Below are 6674 nucleotides of genomic sequence, written 5' to 3'. Positions count from 1 at the left end.
TTTTTTTTTTCCTTCCCCTCCCCCATGGGTTCCTGTTCAGTTTCTCAGGATCCACATAAGAGTGAAACCATATGGTATCTGTCTTTCTCTGTATGGCTTATTTCACTTAGCATCACACTCTCCAGTTCCATCCACGTTGCTACAAAAGGCCATATTTCATTTTTTCTCATTGCCATGTAATATTCCATTGTGTATATAAACCACAATTTCTTTATCCATTCATCAGTTGATGGACATTTAGGCTCTTTCCATAATTTGGCTATTGTTGAGAGTGCTGCTATGAACATTGGGGTACAAGTGGCCCTATGCATCAGTGCTCCTGTATCCCTTGGATAAATTCCTAGCAGTGCTATTGCTGGGTCATAGGGTAGGTCTATTTTTAATTTTCTGAGGAACCTCCACACTGCTTTCCAGAGCGGCTGCACCAATTTGCATTCCCACCAACAGTGCAAGAGGGTTCCCGTTTCTCCACATCCTCTCCAGCATCTATAGTCTCCTGATTTGTTCATTTTGGCCACTCTGACTGGCGTGAGGTGATACCTGAGTGTGGTTTTGATTTGTATTTCCCTGATAAGGAGCGACGCTGAACATCTTTTCATGTGCCTGTTGGCCATCCGGATGTCTTCTTTAGAGAAGTGTCTATTCATGTTTTCTGCCCATTTCTTCACTGGGTTATTTGTTTTTCGGGTGTGGAGTTTGGTGAGCTCTTTATAGATTTTGGATACTAGCCCTTTGTCTGATATGTCATTTGCGAATATCTTTTCCCATTCCGTTGGTTGCCTTTTAGTTTTGTTGGTTGTTTCCTTTGCTGTGCAGAAGCTTTTTATCTTCATAAGGTCCCAGTAATTCACTTTTGCTTTTAATTCCCTTGCCTTTGGGGATGTGTCGAGTAAGAGATTGCTACGGCTGAGGTCAGAGAGGTCTTTTCCTGCTTTCTCCTCTAAGGTTTTGATGGTTTCCTGTCTCACATTCAGGTCCTTTATCCATTTTGAGTTTATTTTTGTGAATGGTGTGAGAAAGTGGTCTAGTTTCAACCTTCTGCATGTTGCTGTCCAGTTCTCCCAGCACCATTTGTTAAAGAGGCTGTCTTTTTTCCATTGGATGTTCTTTCCTGCTTTGTCAAAGATGAGTTGGCCATACGTTTGTGGGTCTAGTTCTGGGGTTTCTATTCTATTCCATTGGTCTATGTGTCTGTTTTGGTGCCAATACCATGCTGTCTTGATGATGACAGCTTTGTAGTAGAGGCTAAAGTCTGGGATTGTGATGCCTCCTGCTTTGGTCTTCTTCTTCAAAATTCCTTTGGCTATTCGGGGCCTTTTGTGGTTCCATATGAATTTTAGGATTGCTTGTTCTAGTTTCGAGAAGAATGCTGGTGCAATTTTGATTGGGATTGCATTGAATGTGTAGATAGCTTTGGGTAGTATTGACATTTTGACAATATTTATTTTTCCAATCCATGAGCAGGGAATGTCTTTCCATTTCTTTAAATCTTCTTCAATTTCCTTCAGAAGCTTTATATAGTTTTCAGCATACAGATCCTTTACATCTTTGGTTAGATTTATTCCTAGGTATTTCATGCTTCTTGGTGCAATTGTGAATGGGATCAGTTTCTTTATTTGTCTTTCTGTTGCTTCATTGTTAGTGTATAAGAATGCAACTGATTTCTGTACATTGATTTTGTATCCTGCAACTTTGCTGAATTCCTGTATCAGTTCTAGCAGACTTTTGGTGGAGTCTATCGGATTTTCCATGTATAATATCATGTCATCTGCAAAAAGCGAAAGCTTGACTTCATCTTTGCCAATTTTGATGCCTTTGATTTCCTTTTGTTGTCTGATTGCTGATGCTAGAACTTCCAGCACTATGTTAAACAGCAGCGGTGAGAGTGGGCATCCTTGTCGTGTTCCTGATCTCAGGGAAAAAGCTTTCAGTTTTTCCCCGTTGAGGATGATGTTAGCTGTGGGCTTTTCATAAATGGCTTTTATGATCTTTAAGTATGTTCCTTCTATCCCGACTTTCTCAAGGGTTTTTATTAAGAAAGGGTGCTGGATTTTGTCGAAGGCCTTTTCTGCATCGATTGACAGGATCATATGGTTCTTCTCTTAAAGAATCTTTTTTAAATTTATATTTTTTCTTGAAGTATGTATAAGTTAAACATCACTTTGATGCCGTTAGACTCATAATTTATTGCTATTTATGTTACTTCTGTACAAGCCTACCTCAGAGATACTGCAGATTTAGTTTCAGACCACTGCAATAAAACAAATATTGCAATAAAACAAGTCAAATTATTTTTTTTTGTTTCCCAGGGCATATAAAAGTTACATTTTACACTCTACTGTAGTTGAGTGTGCAATAGCATTATGTCTAAAAACTGTTCATAGTTTAATTAAAAAATACTTTATTGCTAAAAAATGCTAATCATCGTGTGAGCTTTCCATGAGTCATAATCACTGATCACAGATCACCATAAAAAATATAATAATAATGAAAACATTTGAAATATTCCAAGAATTACCAAAATGTGACACAAAGTGGACAAATGCTGTTGGAAAAATGACACCAATAAACTTACCTCTACCACAGGGTTGCCACAAATCTTCAATTTGTTAAAAAAAAAAGGGGGGGGGGAAGAAAAGAAAACAACCAGTATCTGTGAAGTGAAATAAAAAGAGGTATGCCTATATTTATAAACTACACTGTTACAAAATTGTATATGATTTTGCAAATCCTCCAATATGCATAGTGCCAGGCTAATATATGGAATAAATTAACATTAAATTATCTAGCTTCTGGCTGAGATCCATGTGCAAAGTAATTAAATAGAACCTCATCCCTTTCCTCCTCCAACAGTTCTGAGTTGTGGGCATAAATTAGACAAATACAAGATATTAGGAAAGGAATTAGAATGAAAAGAAGAGCTACTTATATTGCTCCAATAGTCTCAATTTTGTATGTATTTTTGTTCCGTGCAAACTCTTCTGAGGGTCTATATACTGCTGAATTAAGCTATAGCTGTTTGTTTGTAGGGAGTAAAAAAAGTTGGTAATTCAAATAGAATTGTATCACTGCACTTCACAAAACGTCTATGTTTAAGAAGAGGACTTTGGCCAAGGACTTTCTCCTAGAATTGGGCAGTTATTTGTCTCATTCACAGTGGATGTCCTGTTATCTCCCTGTTCTAAAACACTGACATGCTTCTGAGGTTGGCAACTCTCTCCCCTATTTGTATTTAGTTTCAGTAATTGTGCTTGTATCTTCTTATAAAACAAATCTCATTTGATTACTAGACCAAATCAGCCTATTTGTGCACAGAACCCCAAGGGACTCGAATTTAATCCCTTGAGTATTTAATGTTCTTGTGAGTCAGGAGCACAGCTAAAGTAAATTGATGATCACAGGCACCAATTCCTAAAATTGTGGGTAGAACTGACAGATACACTCTTTGTTCTACCTAAAGCTTGTAGACACATTGTTTTTCTTCAGTAATCTCCAAGAGGGGCTGAGAGTGAACACATCTCAAAATGACAGTAGAAACATTTTAACCACTAGCAAGAGTGCATTTTTGGTGTCTTATTAATTCTTTAAAATCCTAAATTTAAATGAACAGCAATCAGCTGCAATTTCTACTCACTTTGCTTATTTTGAAATAAAAAGACAGCATGAATGGTCTCTATGGCTGTCTTCACTGCATAATCTCATTTGTGTATTTTGCCTTTTTCTTAGATTCTCTCACTATCATCTGAAAGAGAGAAAAATGTCTTCTTTGCTAAACTACAGTTCCAATTCCAGTTTTTGTATTGTGCTTGGATTTTTAAATAAGTCTATGTTCATATTTACTTTATCTTTTCCCCTTCTTGGATCGATAAGGAGTCAGGACTGATGATGACCCAATAGAAGCAGCATGATAGAGAGTTGATATTTACTATATATGTGAAAGGTAAGGTAAATGCTGATTACAAAATCCAGTGAATCTTGCAAGAAAATGGAGCTAAGAGGCAAAATCAGGCTTTTAGGAGACTTATGGGTGATTAGGGTTAAAACAGATTTTTAAAAAAAGGTAAGTTTGGAAGCATTCCATCAGCTTGGAAGTAAGTGGGTATAGATTCTTTTTATGCCATATCCACTATCCATGGGTTTGCCATCATGAGACCAGTTCAGGGGCATTTGACGTTTATTTTCAACTGGCTTTTATCATACTCTTGAGAATTTTTTTTTTCAAATCTCAAGCTTGAATTCAAAGACGGTTCCTTTTGTTTTTATTTTTTAAATGATATGCAATCACTGGTATATGTTATAAATAACAGGTTGATGCTATTTCAGCTATTGCCCATAAGTGTGCACAGGTGTTTACTGGCAATGCTACCTCTTTTCAACAGATCAGTGAATCATAGTAGCTTAGTGCAATTCCAGATCCTCCTCTATCCTTTGCAGGTGGATTTGCTGTGTTGTTGCCAGGTAGAAATGAAAACAGGCTCCTGTCACTTGTATTTTAGAAATCTGTGGGCTTTTCCTTTGACCACCTCGTAACTAATATCTCAGGGAAGTGCTAACTGTGATCTCTTAATGCTACAGGGGCTGTATTGTCCTCTTGCCATAATGCCCAGAATTCAGGATGTATGTGGTCCCTACTTTGAATTTCTGGATCCAAGTCCCAGTCTTGAATCTCCTGAACTACATCTTCCTAGGTCTTTACATTTGGCTAGTAATTAGACTTTTCAGCTTTCTACCAGTTAACTTTAGAACTGTCAGCTGCTTTTCCAGGAGTCTCAGCTTGTCCGATTTCATGCTGTATTAATCATGACTATGGCTGTGACAAGTGGCCAAATTCCAAAATAAACTCCTTTAAGCAAAAGTAAAGGGGAAACAGTGGTTTCTCATTGTGGTCAGCATGAAATAACCTAATGTTTTAAATACTTACAAGAATACTGGATATAAACAAAGGGATATCACCATTATCAAAAATAAAACTCTGTGTATTAACACATTGCCTTCATTACCCTCACTAAGCATATATTATGTGTCTGTTGTGGGCTTCAGGACTTTACAGGAAAAGAGAGAGAGAGACAGAGAGAGAGAGAGAGAGAGAGAGAAGGCAAGATTTTCTAGTATTACGAGACTTGCAACCTAACAATGGAAGTTAATCATTCTACTGTATATAATATATTGTATGAGGTCAAAATATAAAGTATTGAAAAATATGAATTTAGTCTTAAATTTAAATTTACACCTTCTCTTAGAGTATAATAATTTAGAGCAAAAGATGTTTTTAAAAATGTTAAACGTTTCCATTGTTTTATAAAATGCAAGATTTTTTTATATTAAGTATAATTTATTTATCAAATTGGTTTCCATACAACACCCAGTGCTCATCCCAACAGGTGCCCTCCTCAATGCCCATCACCCACCCTCCCCTCTCCTCCAACCCCTATCAACCCTCAGTTTGTTCTCAGTATTTAAGAGTCTCTTATGGTTTGCCTCCTTCCCTCTCTGTAACTTTTTTCCCCCTTTCCCTCCCCCATGGTCTTCTGTTAAGTTTCTCAGGATCCACATAGGAGTGAAAACATATGGTATCTGTCTTTCTCTGTATGACTTAGTTCACTTAACATAACACTCTCCAGTTCCATCCACGTTGCTGCAAATGGCCAGATTTCATTCTTTCTCATTGCCAAGTAGTATTCCATTGTATATATAAACCACATCTTCTTTATCTATTTGTCAGTTGATGGACATTTTGGCTCTTCCCATAATTTGGTTATTGTTGAAAGTGCTGCTGTAAACATTGGGGTACAAGTGCCCCTATGCATCAGCACTCCTGTATCCCTTGGGTAAATTCCTAGCAGTTATTAAATTCTTTTAATAAAGATTAAAATCTTTTAATTTTTTGAGGAACCTCCACACTGTTTTCCTGAGTGGCTGCACCAGTTTGCATTCCCACCAACAGTGCAAGAGGGTTCCCATTTCTCCACATCCTCACCAGCATCTATAGTCTCCTGATTTGTTCATTTTAGCCACTCTGACTAGCGTGAGGTGGTATATAAAAATGTGGAAGCTTCACGAATTTGCGTGTCATCTGTGCTAATCTTCTCTGCATCGTTCCAATTTTAGTATCTGTGCTGCCGGAGGGAGGACAAATGCAAGATATTTTTACCATTATTAAAATGTAGCCTTAACATTCCATTTCAAAAGAAGAGACTTAAGATCAACAAAATTGAGTGGTCAACACTAACTAAATCAGTAGCAGGCTGAAGACTGAAATCTAATTTGGCTAACTCTCAGATAGTATTCCTTCAGCTAAAATTTTGCAAAAATGCAGGCACTACACAGAGTTAGTAGAGTGAAGATGAATTAAATTAGAGAAAAGTGGAGTTTCATTTCATATCATTAGAGAGAGAGGCATGATTAAGGTGAAGGAATAAGTGTATGACCTTATCTATGATGACTCTTAACCTTAATTTTAAACTTAAAAATACATGAATCAAAATGATGTTGCTAATTTCTTAGGCTGGATTTTCTTCCACTATATTCACACAACCATAATTTGTTTTCACTGAACTGGTAAATATTGAATCTTTACTTATCCTGTAACTTTCCTTAGGAGGTATGGATAGAGTCCATTTTCCCTTGAAAATCTCATTCCTTCAACTGTACTCCAAACCTCAGGCTCACTTTCC

The 6674-nt window shown here is 37.0% G+C and overlaps 1 pseudogene; it reads right to left on the bottom strand.

The window, feature by feature from the left end:
* Positions 1-6038: 6038 nt before the first annotated feature.
* On the bottom strand, positions 6039-6132 carry LOC122492487 (annotated as a pseudogene).
* Between the last annotated feature and the right edge of the window lie 542 nt (positions 6133-6674).

Source organism: Prionailurus bengalensis, chromosome C2 (assembly GCF_016509475.1).
Source record: "Prionailurus bengalensis isolate Pbe53 chromosome C2, Fcat_Pben_1.1_paternal_pri, whole genome shotgun sequence".
In the NCBI taxonomy this organism is placed as follows: Eukaryota; Metazoa; Chordata; class Mammalia; order Carnivora; family Felidae; genus Prionailurus; species Prionailurus bengalensis.
The sequence above is the reverse complement of the archived record's forward strand: the minus strand, read 5'-3'. Positions and strand labels throughout refer to the sequence as shown.